Source organism: Balaenoptera borealis, assembly GCF_965194805.1.
Source record: "Balaenoptera borealis genome assembly, chromosome: 20".
NCBI classification, from domain to species: domain Eukaryota; kingdom Metazoa; phylum Chordata; class Mammalia; order Artiodactyla; family Balaenopteridae; genus Balaenoptera; species Balaenoptera borealis.
The window spans coordinates 20,011,873-20,027,968 of record NC_138879.1 but is presented as its reverse complement, the minus strand read 5'-3'; the positions used below and the strand labels follow the sequence as shown (position 1 = coordinate 20,027,968).

At 46.6% G+C, this 16,096-nt stretch overlaps 1 long non-coding RNA gene across 5 annotated transcripts; it reads right to left on the bottom strand.

Annotated features, from left to right (window-relative positions):
• Positions 1-671: 671 nt before the first annotated feature.
• LOC309619298 lies at positions 672-15,982 on the bottom strand. Of its 5 annotated transcripts, none has more exons than XR_014238880.1 (5): positions 14,498-15,982; positions 14,079-14,208; positions 12,808-12,946; positions 8,604-12,501; positions 672-4,012 (listed from the first exon to the last, which is right to left on the bottom strand). It is a non-coding gene; the product is annotated as an uncharacterized lncRNA (long non-coding RNA). The 5 variants fall into 5 exon arrangements; XR_014238881.1 differs by having other exon boundaries at positions 9,838-12,501; XR_014238882.1 differs by having other exon boundaries at positions 672-4,008; positions 9,838-12,501.
• Positions 15,983-16,096: the final 114 nt, after the last annotated feature.

Below are 16,096 nucleotides of genomic sequence, written 5' to 3'. Positions count from 1 at the left end.
CCCATTCTCCCTGCATGACCCTGCAAAAATCTTTCTCTGCTCCAAAATCCGATGTTTTGGTTTGTTTGGCCTCACTGCGCATAGGGCACATGAACTTGCATTCAGTAACAGTTTTTATCTGCCATATGAATAGTGTGACAACATAAACAGAAAAATAAAAAACCAAAACATTCATCCATTGTTCTGTCCCCAAGATTTTTATTCTCCTAGGCTCCTTTCTGGCCTCCTTATATGTGAGTACATGGCAAAGGTGATTTTCAAATACTTAAGGGGCTTCATTATTAAATGAATAAGTTAATAGAAATAAAAGACCAGTATAAAAGGACATATGTACAAGGATATTTATTGCTGCATTATTTATAGTGGCTGAAAATGGAAAACCAAGTGACAACCGTTGGTAGTGTATAGTAAAGGGGATAGTGCCATAACCAAGCAGGACCCTATGGGGCCTTCCTGGGACAGACCCTTCCCCCATATCCTCTGCTTTAGCTCCTCTCTGAAGTACCTAGATAATAGTATCTGATGCACATTTCCTGAGTTGTTTTACAGATGCTAAAACCTTCACCAAATGGAAGAAATTAACTACTTGATGACCATGAGCATGTAGCCCCCAGACCTACTGGAGCCTAAGGACTGATAATTTTTTTTTTTTTAAGGATGAAAGGTATTTATTTATTTATTTATTTATTTATTTATTTATTTATGGCTGTGTTGGGTCTTCATTTCTGTGTGAGGGCTTTCTCTAGTTGTGGCAAGTGGGGACCACTCTTCATCGCGGTGCGTGGGCCTCTCATTATCGCAGCCTCTCTTGTTGCGAAGCACAGGCTCCAGATGCGCAGGCTCAGTAATTGTGGCTCACGGGCCTAGTTGCTCCGCGGCATGTGGGATCTTCCCAGACCAGGGCTTGAACCCGTGACCCCTGCATTGGCAGGCAGATTCTCAACCACTGCGCCACCAGGGAAGCCCAGGACTGATAATTTTAACAGAGTGATACCACTCTGTTACCTCACCATCAACCAATCAGAGAATTGTGCATGAGCTGATCATATACCCTGGGACTCCCTTCCCTCACCTGGCCTTTAAAAATGTTTTGCTGATGATAGTCAACATTTATTGTTTGTAGACTTTTTGATGGTCATCATCAAAAAGTCTACAAACAATAAATGTTGGAGAGGGTGTGGAGAAAAGGGAACCCTCCTACACTGTTGGTGGGAATGTAAATTGGTACAGCCACTATGGAGGTTCTTTAAAAAACTAAAAATAGAGCTACCATATAATCCAGCAATCCCACTCCTGGACATATATCCAGAGAAAACCATGGTTCGAAAGGATACATGCACCCCAATGTTCATTGCACACTATTCACAATAGCCAAGACATGGAAGCAATTTGTAGCAACATGGATAGACCTGGAGATTATCATACTAGGTAAAGTGAGTCAGACAGAGAAAGACAAATATCATATGATATTCTGCTTGCATGTGGAATCTAAAAAGAGTGATACAAATGAATTTATTTACAAAACAGAAACAGACTCACAGACTTAGGAAACAAACTTACGGTTACCAAAGGGGAAAGGTGGGGGGGGGGTGAGGGATAAATTGGGAGTTTGGGATTGACATACACATACTACTATATTTAATATAGATAACCAGCAAGAACCTACTGTATAACGCAGGGAACTCTGCTCAATATTCTGTAATAACCTAAATGGGAAAAGAACTTGAAAAAGAATAGATACAAGGATATGTATAACTGAATCACTTTGCTGTACACCTGTAACTAACACAACATTGTTAATCAACTATATACCCATATAAAATAAAAATTAAAAAAAAATGTTTTGCTGAAACCCATCGAGGAGTTCAGGCTTTTTGAGCATTAGCTGTCCCAGACTCCTTGTTTGGTGTCCTGCAATAAACGCTGCACTTTCCTTCACCACAGCCCGGTGTCAGTAGATTGGCTTTACTGTGTGCAGGCAAGTGGACCCAGGTTTGGTTCAGTAACAGTGCTCCATTCATACTATGGAATATTCAACAGCTGTCATGATCAATAAATTGGAGCTATGTCAGATGGCAAGAGAGAGTCCTTAAATGTAGAAAAGCACTTGTAGGATATTGATCTCACTTGTGTGAATAAATAAAAGCCAGTCCCCCATTTATATAAATGCATGTGTGTGTGTGTACAGTTATGAGCACCAAAAATATAAATGGGAACATATGCTGTGATTAGCATGGATTACCTTGGTGGTAGGGTGGGAGACTGATGTGGTGGAGGGGGAGAGTAGAAGAGAAAAGGGGATCCAAAAAAACAGGAAAGGAAAAAAAGTGCACACACTTTTATATATATACATAAAATTGTGTATGTGTGTCTATGAACAAAGAAAATAAACAAAAAAATTAAAAACCAAAGAATCAGTTCACTTAATTTGTTGAATACCACATCAAATTCCTAGTTAAAAACAGATTGCACACACTAATATCCTGGACTGTCAACTTTTTTTTTTTTTTTTAAGGTTTAAATCATTGTGGTTTTTTTTTTTAACATCTTTATTGGAGTATAACTGCTTTATAATGGTGTGTTAGTTTCTGCTTTATAACAAAGTGAATCAGCTATACATATACATATATCCCCATATCTCCTCCCTCTGCTTCTCCCTCCCACCCTCCCTATCCCACCCCTCTAGGTGGTCACAAAGCACCGAGCTGATCTCCCTGTGCTATGTGGCTGCTTCCCACTAGCTATCTATTTTACATTTGGTAGTGTATATATGTCCATGCCACTCTCTCACTTTGTCCCAGCTTACCCCTTCCCCCTCCCTGTTGGACTGTCAATTTTATATTGCTATATGAAAGTTTTTTTGTTATTTTATTGAAGTATAGTTGATTTACAATTTTAGGTTAATTTCTGCTGTACAGTAAAGTGATTCATTTATACATATATATATAAGCATTCTTTTTCATATTCTTTCCCATTATGGTTTATCACAGGATATTGACTATATTTCCCTGTGCTATATAGTAGGACCTTGTTGTTTATCCATTCTATATATAACACTTTGCATCTGCTAATCCCAAACTCCCAATCCATCCCTCTCCCTCACCCCCTCCACCTTGGCAACAGCAATCTGTTCTCTATATTTGTGAGTCTGTTTCTGTTTCATAGATAGGTTCATTTGTGTCATATTTTAGATTCCACACACAAGTGATATCATATGGTATTTGTCTTTCTCTTTCTGAATTACTTCACTTAGTATGATAATCTCTAGGTCCATCCATGTTCCTGCAAATGGCATTATTTCATTCTTTTTTATGGCTGAGTAGTATTCCATCATATATATGTACCACATTTTCTTTATCCATTCATCTGTTGATGGACATTTAGGCTGTTTCCAAGTCTGTGCTATTGTGAATAGTGCTGCTATGAACATAGGGGTGCATGTAGCTGTATGATAGATTATTAAAACCATCTTAAAGTTTAAGTGTAGAGTTCAGTAGTGTGAAATATATTCACCTTGTTGTGCAAGAGATCTCTAGAACTTCATCTTGCAACGTTGAAACTCTATACCCACCCAAACACTAATTCTCTCCTCCCTCCTCCCAGCTCTTGGTAGCCAGCTTTCTACTTTCTGTTTCTATGATTCTGACTACTATAGGTACTTCCTACGAGTGGAATCACACAGTATTTGTCCTTTCTGTGTCTGGCTTATTTCACTTAGTGTGATGTCCTCCAGGTTCATCCATGTTGTGGCATGTGACACCATATAATAGATTTTAAAATTCACTTTGTATTTAGATAATAATATGGCTATACAAATCAAAAGTGACAACCAAAAAGAAAAAATAAAACAAGCTTAAAGTAAGATCGTAGTCCCTTGCAGAAGGTAGTGTGGAATAGTGGAAGGAGGCAAGAGGACCACATGGGTTGAACTTGGAGCGTGACCTTGAGCTGATCTCTTCATCTCTCCGAGTCTCAGTTTTCTCTTCTGTAAATTTAGGGTGTTGGCATCTACCTGAAGGGGTTCATGAAAGAATGAAAGGAGACAAAAGGTGGACAAAGCACACAGTAGGCCCCCAATAAATGTTTGCTTGCTTCTTCCCTCTCTCTCGGACAGTTTTCAAAGCCGCCCGACCTGTTGTTACCTCCTTTGATTCTTGCAGCAAGGCTGGGGGCAGGCTCTGTGTCCTGCCTGTTAAGACTGGGCTGAAGCGAACGCCTCCTCCCTGCCCGCTCTCTGCCAGGACTCCTTGCTATCTCCCCGTACCGCACTTGTCCCATTTTACAGGTGAGGAAATTGAGGCTCAAGGAGGCTGAGCCACTTGCTGAAGGGCACGTGACTGGTAGGTGGGGTGTTAGAACGGTGTCCCCCCCACCCATCCCACTTTAGGGTAGATCTTCCAGATGAGCAGACCACTGGTCTCGTTTGACTTGATCAGGTTTGCAGAGAAGACGAGTTCTCGCAGGAGTCCAGTGAACTCAGCCCATGTCCACTTAGAGGCTGCTCTGGGCCAGGTGTGCTGGGCTCAGGGTGGGCACAGAGTGGGGGCTATGGTGATCAATCAGGAGCAGCCCTGGCCTTAAAGGAGATGCTGATTTACGGCCACTACGCGGGGAAGGGCACTCTTTGCCTTTCTCCTAGAGGTGCCGCTGGTGTGTGCAGTGTGGTTCCGCAACCCGCGCCCCCCCCCCACCCCCGCTCCCCCGTGGCCAAGCGCCCCTGGGCAGCCCGGTCTTGGCTGCTGCCTCCCTTCCCCCCCCCCTCCTCTAGGTAAGGCAGTGGGGCATTAACACCATGGAAATGGCCCATGCTGCAAATCAGGGCTTGATTTGTTGTGTTTTAGTGATTGTCCAGACTTAAGAAAGTCTAGGCTTTAACATTTCAAGAAGAAAAATGTTAAAAAAATGCAGATTAATCTGAAAAGTGTGTCATGTCTGTAGCCATTGCCCTCTGAATAGCAAAAAATACAAAAAAATATCCTTTCAGTATTTGGAATCTGATATTTGATTTAGCCAAGAGTCACTCACATCATTGGTAAATGACTGAAGTTAGGGCCTAGGCCTTTGCTGTTTCAGTTTTATATTATCCCTTGACGTAAACACAAACTTTAACCAGCATTCATGTCAGAACAACACTTTATTATCAGCGGCAACCAGAGATTGCAAGAGTTTGGCAAAATCAGTGAAAGCATCCTATGGGAATCATTTGACTCTATGGACCTACAATTAAAGAGTACGTCTTATTATTTGTAAATTGCTGCTAGACATCCCTTATGTTAGTAAAATTTATAGATTATATATTTATATTTATAAAATTTATAAATATGATTATAAATATATCATTTATACATATACTAATTATAAATTTATAGAATTTATATTATATATAATATATTATTTATGACTATTACATATTTATAATATACAATTATATAATATCATGAATATATTAATATAATATGTAATTAATATAATAATAAATAATGATACATTAGAATATATGATATATAACTATATAATATATTATGTGTAATATATAGTTATACATTATAAAATTACATATTTATTATAATTTGTAACATATTCTGTATTATTATATAATACATATACAATATATTGTAAAATTATATAATATATTAGTCTATATAATATATGTACAATATATTATAAAATTATATAATTATATATTAGTAAATTATATATTATATATTATTTGTGTATAATGTATATATTTCCCCTCTCCCTGGATATCTGGTGGGTGAACATTTACCAGCATACCACTGGCACATATAGTTAAAACCCAAAAGCTCAGGTGCCTCAGTTTGGGTTTTAGAAGCAGATCCTTAGACAAAAATGTCAAGTGCAAGAAGTGTTTTGGGTGATGTCTCATGAAACACCATTAGGAAGTGGGAAGTGAGACAGGGAGGGGAAGGAAGCTAATAAGGGCTGTGTTATCAAGCAAGTGAACACTGTGGACAACTGGAGCTTAATCCCACCAGGGAACTCCCACCTCAGCGTTCTTTCTAAAGGACGAGGGAGCTGGGGTATTTATCCTCCCATTCCATCAGTCTCAGGTAGGGGGAGTGGCATTAACCACCATCCCCCCCCCGCCCAGCACTCTGGCCTGTCCTGTTCATTGGCAGAATGGGCTTTTGTGGCCAGAGAAGGTCCTCAGGCAAAAGTCTCTGCTGCTGACAAATCTGGCCAGTAAGTGCCTAGGAGAAGTGACTGGAGCTCGGTGGTGACAGGAGGCTGTGATGCTGCCAGGGGTTGGCGTTATGGAGCATCCTGGCAGCTTTGGGACAGCTGCACATTCAGTGGCAGCTGGGAGGGGCTCAGCTCTTGGGGACTGAGGCCCAGGGAGCTTCCTTGCCTTTACCTCTCTAAGTCTATAACATGGACACTGTAACACCTTCCCCAAGAGGTTTAGGATTAAGTGAGAATATCGGTGGTAGTGCCTAGCCCAGGGCTCAGGAAATGAAAGCTCTAAGTGTCCTTCAGAGTCTATGAAGACAGATCCTTCTCAGACCTCAGACCTTAGAAGATATTTATCTCTCTTGACAGTCAGATGTGCCTCCTTTTCAGTTAGTGAGAGTTTTAGATTTCATCATGTTTCCTTTTTTGCCTTGGCTGCCGGGAAACCCAGAGCTAGATGTCAGGTATAGCAGCCTCCTCCCTATAGTTACCACCACCTCCCTTTTGCAGCAGACACAAATTGGGGTGGCTGCTTAGATCATAGAGGTTGGCGCCAAATCTGTGCCCCTCACTTTTTCTGATACTGGACCTTTACTCCTTGGTTGGGGCTTGGGGCTGTGGGGCAAGTATGCCTGCTGGGTTGGTCATATAGGATTCTGGCTACTGGCCACATCAGGCCATGCAGGTGGCCTTCCCTGGGTTTTTTTCAAATTCGAGTTGATCCTCTCTAGCCAAGAGGCTTAAGGATGAGTTTAGGACTGCCTTCAGCCATGGTTCCAGCCTTGTGTGTGTGTGTGTGTGTGTGTGTGTGCGCATTAGAGAGAGAGAGAGAGAGAGAGAGAGAGAGAGAATGATGAATCAATGAATTGCCTCTTTTTGAAACTAATTCAATTTGGGTTTCTGTCTTTTGCAACCAAAACATGTTCATCAATATACTCTATTATCTAATTCTTGATTTATTTTTCTTTAATGGATATTTTTAGTTTTATTATACATGAGGTAAGTTTTATGTTATAAATTTTTTCCTTTTTTTAAATTGAACTATAGTTGATTTACAATATTTAGGTATACAGCAAAGTAGATTCAGTTATACACATATATATATATATATATATATATATATATATATATATATATATGTATATATACACATATATTCTTTTTCAGCTTCTTTTCCATTATAGGATATTACAAGATATTGAATATAGTTCCCTGTGCTGTACAGTAAATCCTTGTTGCTTATCTATTTTATATATAGTAGTATATATCTGTTAATCTCATACTCCTAATTTATCCCTCCCCCTCCTCTTTCCCCTTTGGTAACCATAAGTTTGCTTTCTATGTCTGTGAGTCTGTTTCTGTTTTGTAAATAAGTTCATTTGTATCATATTTTAGATCCCACATATAAATGATATCATATAATATTTGTCTTTCTCTGCCTGACTTACTTCACTTAGTGTGATAATCTCTAGGTCCATCTATGTTGCTGCAAATGGCATTACTTCATTCTTTTTATAGCTGAGTAATATTCCATTGTATGTATACCACATCTTCTTTATCCATTCATCTGCTGATGGACACTTAGGTTGCTACCATGTCTTGGCTATTGTAAATACTGCTGCTATGAACATTGGGGTGCATGTATCCTTTCGAAATAAAGTTTTCATTTTTTCCAGATATATGCCCAGGAGTGGGATTGCTGGATCATATGGGTAACTCTATTTTTAGTTTTTTAAGGAACCTCCATACTGTTTTCCATAGTGGCTGCATCGATTTTCATTCCCACCAACGTTGTAGGAGGGTTCCCTTCCACACCCTCTCCAGCATTAATTATTTGTAGACTTTTTGATGATGCCCATTTTTTGATGGCGTTGTTTGATTTTTGATATTGAGCTGTATGAACTATCTGTATACTTTGGAAATTAACCCCTTGTCAGCTGCATCGTTTGCAAATGTTTTCTCCCAGCCTGTGTGCTTTTTCTTTTGTTTATGGTTTCCTTTGCTGTGCTGTACATGTGTCTTTTCTCATAAGCTGCCCAGTCCCCTCATTTGGAAGTGAGTGACATAGAAATGGGTATGTGTGTGTGTCTGAGGACAGATGTTGCCCCCGTTGCACCGACAGCCAGGGCTGCTTGGAGAACCAGGTAATGCCGAGTGACTGGTGGGACTTCCCTGGTCTCGGGGTCTCACTGGAATCCCTGAGCTGCTGCTTCCCCGCCTCCCTCACTCCCAGGCCCGGGGCGGTGGGGGGCGGGAGGTGCAGGGGGACGGTGCTGGACCTCCAACCTCAGGATGTGGGCCCCTGCCTTTTCCCCTCACACCCAAGCTGTCCTGCTGACTCTTCCTTGGCAGGGCTTCCGCATCTACCAGTTCCCAGTGACTCCGCCCTGGCCAGGCCCTCGCAGACTCACCAGTTCATCACCGTGGCCTGCTGGCCTCAGCAGCTCTCCCGAGGTCTCCCTCCTCCTGTCAAACCAATGCCCCAGCGCTCTCCTGGACTCCTCTTTGTTCTTTGCCTCTGCCTTTGCTTGAATTTTGATACCTGTTTTCCATTTGTGCTCACCCCCTGCCCGCCCTTGACCTCTAGGGCTTCATTTAAGATAAGTTTTTAGCTAAAAATTTCCTCTGTGCCAAGCACCGTGCTGGCTACTTGCCATGAATTGTCTACTCCTCTCAATAATCCTGCGAGGGAGGAACTATAATTTTGCCCATTTGATAGGAAACAGGCTCAGAGGGCTGCAGTGACTTGTCCAAAGTCACACAGCCGGTCAGTGGGGGAGCCCAGGCTGGAACCCCAAGTGTGACGGACCTGGGAGGCCCTGCTCCCTCCCCGGCTCCTCCGTGTCTCAGCCTGGGGGGAGGGGTGGGCTGCACGGCCTTGAACCTGGTCCCCCACCTTTGACTGGTGGAAACTGCTCCTTTCTTTCTACCCTTCAGGCTGGAACTGACTTTCCTTCCGGCTGGGAAGCCTTGCCTTTCTTGCGGGGTCTCCTGTACCCTCTCCCAGGGCCTGTCGCTCAAGGCCCCTGACACAGCTCTTGTGATTCCCAGGTGCTGACGTTGCTGGCGCTGGAGTTCTCACAGCCACGCCCCTGTCTGGGAATGCCGGCTCCCACTCCACCCATCCAGGAATCTTCCTTCTTTCAAACCTGAGTCAAACCTTTCCAAGAAGGCTTCCGTGTGCTACCCACCCCCGCCCCCGCGCCCCCGCCGGCGGCTCCTCGGTTCTGGGCTCCACTCAGCCTACGGAGCAGAGAAGGCTCTAGGCTCATTTGCCCTCCCCCATTACACTGGGTGCCCCCAAGCATAAGGGCTGTGTCTCTCCTGTCAGGCCAGAGTAATTACAGTAAATTAACACCCTGAACACCTACTACATGAGACAGACACTTTGTGGCTGGCCCCCGAAGGCACAGTAGTAAACTATAATGGGGGGGTGCACAGATCATAGAAGTACTGGGAGCGCTGAAAAAGGGGAGATCCAGGTGATCTGAGGTGAGGGGGTGGGACTCCCTGGGAGAGAAGTCCACCAAACCTGTCCCTTATCTGGATAAGGGCAAGCGGCATCTTCCTTCCCGTTTTCCCTTCGCTTCCCCCTCTCCCAAAGTGTGTTCCACAGGGACGCCAGAGTAGCCCTTGTAAACGCACCTGACAGCGTCACTGCCCTTCTTAGGACCCTTCAGTGCCTCCAGAGTTGTCAGGATCAAGTCTGACCTCCTTAGCACAGCCTTCGTCCCCCAGCCTCTGCTCTCAGTTCCATCAGGCAGATCCAGCCTTCAGCAGCGTGCTCCAGCAATGCTTAAGTGCTTGCGTTCTCCAACAGACCCACGTCTCACGCCTATGTGTCTTTGCTCAGGTGCTTCCCTGAGCAAATGGTATGTCCTTCCTCACTTCCCTAGCTTGCTTAACATCTATTCATCGTCAAGGTTCAGCGAAGTTAAAAACTCCTCTAGGATGCTTGCCCACCTTGGGATGGGTGGGATGACATCCGTTTCTCTGTGTTCCAACCATCCTTCACCCCCCTGCCCACCCACCTACCCACCCACCATCCATCCACCTTCCATTTTTCTATTTATCCATCCATTATCCTTCCATTCATCCATCCATCTCCCCACTCACTTGCCAATCCATCCATCCATCCATTCATCCATCCATCCATCCATCCATCCATCCATCCATCCATCCATCCTTCCGCATTTCTTTACCATCTTCCCTTTCCTCCCTTCCTCCCTTCCTTGCCCCTCTCTCTTTCTCTTCTGTCTGTCTTTCACTGAGCATCTACTTTATGCCACACAGTCTACAGAAATCATATATTACATCTGTCTGTTGAACTGAGGCTTGGCCTCAAAGAGTGTGAGAGTTGGGCAGAAAGAGGAGACAGAAGAGGAAATTCAGGCAGAGGCTGGGAGATGAGTGGGGATGTTGGGGTTAGTGAGAAACCTGGGCTGCTGGGGTGGAGCTCAGTTTGCACTGGGCATCACGGGTTATTGGCTGGAGAACTTAAGCCTTATTTTACTTGAACAGGGAGCTAATAGAGGGTTAGTGAATCCATCTGTTGCTGGCCTTTGGTTACCCAACCGTTAATGTTCTTAACAACCCAAATGTGATTCTGGGGTGCAGGCACAGCTCTTTTCACCCTATACATTCTCACCCTGCCTAGCTCAGATTCCTGGCTAACAATTGTTAAACACTTGGCACTTTCAAAGCAGGTTCTGGTGTGTGACTTTGAACATGACCTTTCCCCTCTCTGGACCTCGGTTTCCCCATCTGTAAAGTTAAGAGACTTGTCTAGATGACCCCTGAGGCCCTTTCTGGCTCAGACTTTTGGGGACCCTCTGGCGGGAGGGGACCTGTCTTTGAAAAGTGAGGCTTACAGCCCAGGTAGAGCTGGGATTGAATCCTGGCTGAGAAGCTTCCCTGCTGTGGACGCTTGAGGATTTCCTCAACCTCTGAAACTTCTGCATCTAAAACGTGGGATGGTCAGTCTCTGTTCTATCAGCTCTAGCAGCTGGCAGGCTCAGACGGGCCCATGGACACGGAAACACTTGAATCAGCCTATCTGTTGTGTCAGCGCAGGTTCTCACAGGACGCTTGGCCCAGACAGGCAGGCTGGCCTGGGAAACCAGCGGGTGGTAGAGCTTTCTAGGGGACAGGGCACCCGGGTGTTCCAGGCTCCTGATTGCCTCCTGGGCCTGCAATCCTACCTGCCAGCCTGCTCCTGGCCCCCGTGCTAGCCCTGCATTTCTGGCGACAAACACTCAGGTCCAGGTCAGTTCAGGTCCCAGCTTGTCATTCTTAGAAGTGACAGCCCTCAGCTCTAGGAGACTTAACCCTTGCTGTACACAGGTGGCTGGGACTTGGAGAGAGGGATGGGCAAAGTGAAGGGGTCTGGGCAGGGGAGAGTGTGGAGAGATGAGGAAGGAAGGGCAGGGGACATAGGACTCTGCCAGGAGGAGATGAGAAGCCCAGCCAGCAGACCCTGGAGAGGAAGGTGGTCTGAGAATCGCAAGGAGGGCTCCAACTGGTTACTTGACTGTGAACCTCTCTGGACCTCAGACTTCCTACCTGTGACATGGGGAGGACCTTGACTGTCCCTTCCTTTCCCCCATGGCTGGTGGGGGGCTAAGAAGAGACTCTAGACATCAGTGGTTAGAGAAACACTTGGTATCTCTTAAGGGAAGAGGCCTGGGAATACCTTAGGGTACAGAGATGGTTTGAGAGGGCCCAGGCTGGCTTTGGGCCTGGACAAGAGAGGAAGAAAGAGTTCTTTCCTGGGCCTGGACCACTCCCCCAATGTCTCCTAAAAGCCACAGTCCCTCAAGTCTGGATAAATGAGGCTCTAGAGCCAGTGGCCATCAAGAGCTCTTTCCCTCCACTGATGGATTCAAAAACCGGTCGGTGAAAGTTTAAAGAGAAACAGGATAAGTTGCATAGTCTCAAAGTATCTTCCTCAAAGTATTTATTAGTGTCAGCGAGAAAAATAATATTACAGTGGAGAAACCTAGCAAACCCCACCTTAGCCAATGAACAAGGTTAATGTCACCAGCCCTAAGACACATCAACACACGCGTGCCTGAGATGATGCACTGAGAAGACCACAACGACACTTCTGTGCTTTTCTTGCCAAAATGCATCACCTCAATCTGATGTTGAGAAAATATCAGAAAAACCCCAACCGAGGGATATTTTACAAAATAACCGACCAGTACTATTCAAAAGTGTCAAGGTCTTAAAAGACAAGGAATGACGAGGAGGGGCTGTCACAGACTGCAGGAGACATGACAACAAGTGAGTGGAATCCCGGATTGGATCCTGCAACAAAAAAGGGGTCATTGGTGCAAATCCTGGTGAAATTCAAGTCTGTCGTTAATTAACAGTATTGGGTCAACGTTAATGTGTTGGTTTTGATCGTTGTATGATGTTTATGTGATCTGTTCATATTAGGGGAAGCTGGGTGAAGGGTACACATAGACTCTGTACAATTTTTGCAACTTCTTCTGAAAGTTTAAAATTATTTCAAAATAAAAAGTTAAAAAAAAAAAGAGCTCTCTCCCAGAACCATTGTCTATTTGTGAAGGAGTCAGAAAAACTGGGTGATGGGGAGTGTGGATCAGAGACCTGAGAATTCTGTGCTTCCCTGCTGCTCCCTCCCTGGCACTTTTACATGTTGAGTTAGAGCTGCTCCCAGAAGCCGTCTGGACTGGCCCTGCAAACGTCTTATCACAACCATCCCTCCAACAAGTTTTCACCACTGCCTCTGCAACACGGATAGTTACGGGTCTGTTACATGGTGTAGTGGGTTGAATAGTGTCCCGCTCAAATTCATGTGCACCCGGAACCTCAGAATGTGAACTGATTTGGAAATAGGGTCTTTGCAGATGTAAGAATTGAGAGAAGATCATACTGGATTAGGGTGGGCGCTAAATCCAATGAGTGTCCTTAGATAGAAAAGAACACATGGAGACACAGAGATGCTGGCCACGTAAAGACAGAGGCAGAGATTGGAGTTTTGTTGCCACAAACCAAGGAATGCATGGAGCCGCCAGAAGCTGGCAGAGGCAAGGAAGGTTTCTCTCCCAGTACATCCATAGGGAGCGTGGCATCTTAATTTTAGACTTCACGCCTCCAGAACGGTGAGAGAAGATTTTCAGTTGTTTTTAACCACCAGGTTTGTGATAATTTACTTCTGCAGCCCCAGGAAATGAATACACACGAATTGCACTTTTCTTATGTTTGTTCATATCTTCAGTAATTCTGATGTGTAGCCTCTCTTTCCTTTCAGGCTGGGGGCTTCCAAAGAGACAGTCTCTTCCATTAGACCGGGCTCTGAGAGCAGGGGCTGTGCCTCCCTCCTCAGACTGGGCTGTCCCTAGGTCCCCTCCTTCCTTAGGATCCCATCCCCTGTGCCCAGCCGGGTCCTCAGCACACAGTGTGAGCTCTGTGGGGGCTGCCTCGCCCTGCCCCTTCACCAGTTTGGATTGGCATTGGTCCGCCCTACCACAGGCTGGTGCCGGGACACTCACCAACCACAAGAGGCACCGCCCCAGGCTCCTGACATGCCACACAAAGCCTGCCTGGGACTCTAGAGGTGGGGGGGAACTCCAGCTCCAACAGACAACCCCCCATCACATTAGCCACGGCTGCCCCCCGAAAGCTGCCTCTCTTCAAAATGTCAGGAACACCGGGCTGGGCTACTTGCATCTAGATCCCTGTGTGCAGGGGGAAGGGGACTGGCCTTAGGATGTGAGCCAAGGTCTAGTCCTGGGTGAAGGAGGAGATCAGACTTGATTCCCATGCTGGGATTCCAGGGTCCATGGAGGTAGGGAGGGGGCTGGCAAAGGTCTCTTCCTAGATGGTGTGCGTGAATTTATATGTCATGGCTTCCCTACCCTCTTTGTCTTTTGGATTCCCCTTGGAGAGGGGCAAGGAGGGAGCCTCTTTTGGGTTCCACTGAATCAAATGAGAGGGAAGAAGAGCTTTTCCTGTGTCCCGTGCTCCAGGGATTCTATCCGTGGTTCCCTGTGGTGGAGAGAGACAGGGTGGTGGGTGGCACAGAGGAAGTGGGTGCTGGGCTCTGCACCCACTGGTGCCCCCCGGCTCCCTCTGGATGCTGCATTCTTCTCTGGAGAGCACCGCCCCCCCTCCACCCCACAGCCGACTGCAACATCTTCTAACAAAGACTTCCTCCTTCAGCCCAAATCCCTGCTGCCCCTCACTGAGGAAGAGGAAGGGCTGGGCTGAGCCTGGGGGACCATCCTCCGGAAGGAGATTAGGGGTCTCTGTCAGGGGTGGTCACTCACTCACTCACATACTCATGTACTTGAGTGTCCTCAGCATGGCAGTTTTGGGGAACCCACAGCCTCGAGTGTCTGTCTCAGCATTGTCTTCTAAGCCCCAGAGGCAGGGACGGGGAGGGCGGCTCCTTGACTTCTGCTTTGGGTTAGGGTGGGGGGAGAGGGAGGCTCTGCTCCCCTTCAGGGAGCAGTTGATCCTAGGAGGAGTGTTGGAGCCTCCAGCAGGGGCTGTTAGGACCTGTCTGGGGAGATGGGACGCGTCAGGCAGCCCCAGACATGACCACATTCCTCCCAACATGCCTGCCGGGGTCCGTGGGGCTGAGGGGCGGCAGGAGGGCGGGGTGAGGCCAAAGGGGGTGCCTTTGGAGGTTGTCTGGGAGACCTGGGATAGTTGAGGTCCCCATATACAAACCTCCGAGGCAGAACTTGATGGACCCCTGGACATGTCCCCTGACCCTCGGGGCCTCAGTAGTCCGGGACCCTTGAGTTCACTTTCAGGTGCCTGCACTCCTCCCGCCACCGAAAACAAACAAACAAACCCCAAACATCCCTTGAGTCAGCTCCACAAGGGGCTCAAACAAGTGTGCCTGAGCCAGACCCTCCCACGAGGGGCTGCCCTGGGGGCCTGAGAAAACACCTGGGGCTGGAAGCAAAGAGGCCCCTCCAGTCCTGTTCCAGTAGTGTTGCTTCATCCGGTCTGGGGCCCAGACGGGGCCACAACAGTGCTACCCAGACTTTGTGCCACCCTCAGCTTACAAAACCCTTTCACATCCATTGCCACGTTGGATTCTCAGTGCTGACTCTGCAGTACTCCCACTTTACAGATGAGCAAACTGAGACTCCGAGGAGGGTCAGGGCCTGGGTCACACAGGAGTAAATAGCAGAGTCAGGACTCAGTCTGGCTCCACGCTCTTTCCCAGTGTCTCCTGTGACACCACCTGCCCTTGGCCAGACTGAGCAGCCAATGCCATGGGCCCATCCACAGATGTGTGGAGGATCTTAGGGTCTGTGCCTAGGGCTGGGGAGAGCTGCCTGGATTTCCCTTTACTGGGGGTGTCGGGATAGAAGCCTGAGCCACCTGACTACTGGCTGGGCATGTTTCGGGGATGTGACGGGCCCCATGGCACAGCCCAGCAGGTCAGAGTTGGGAGGGCCCCAAAACCTTGTTTCTTTTTATGGGTGGTAATGCTGAGGGGGCATCTCTGTGCCCCATGTGACCTTGCCATGCCGGTGTTCCTCCTGGAACATGGAGTGCTGGGCTTCCTCTAGGTGGATGTCAGAGAGCCACCTAGTTAATGGGGACTAACAAGTCACTAGGTTTATGTTGCAGAGACCCTCTCCCACCACCTGGCTGAGCCCAGCATATGCAGAGGGCTGTGCTCCCAGGGCCCAAAGGGAAAGTGTAGCCTGCAGGCCCATACGTCCTCCTGTGAATCACACCTGGTGGGACAAGAAACCCCAAACACCCCGAACAATGAGTTTCCAGTAAAATATGACAGACATGATGAGGCGGAGGAGAGGAGGGATGTGCCTGGGAGTTGGCACTGTCCCCTGGGTGATGAAAGCCAAGGGGAATGGAAAATGCCAGGCCCGCCCTTACCCAGGAGTATAAA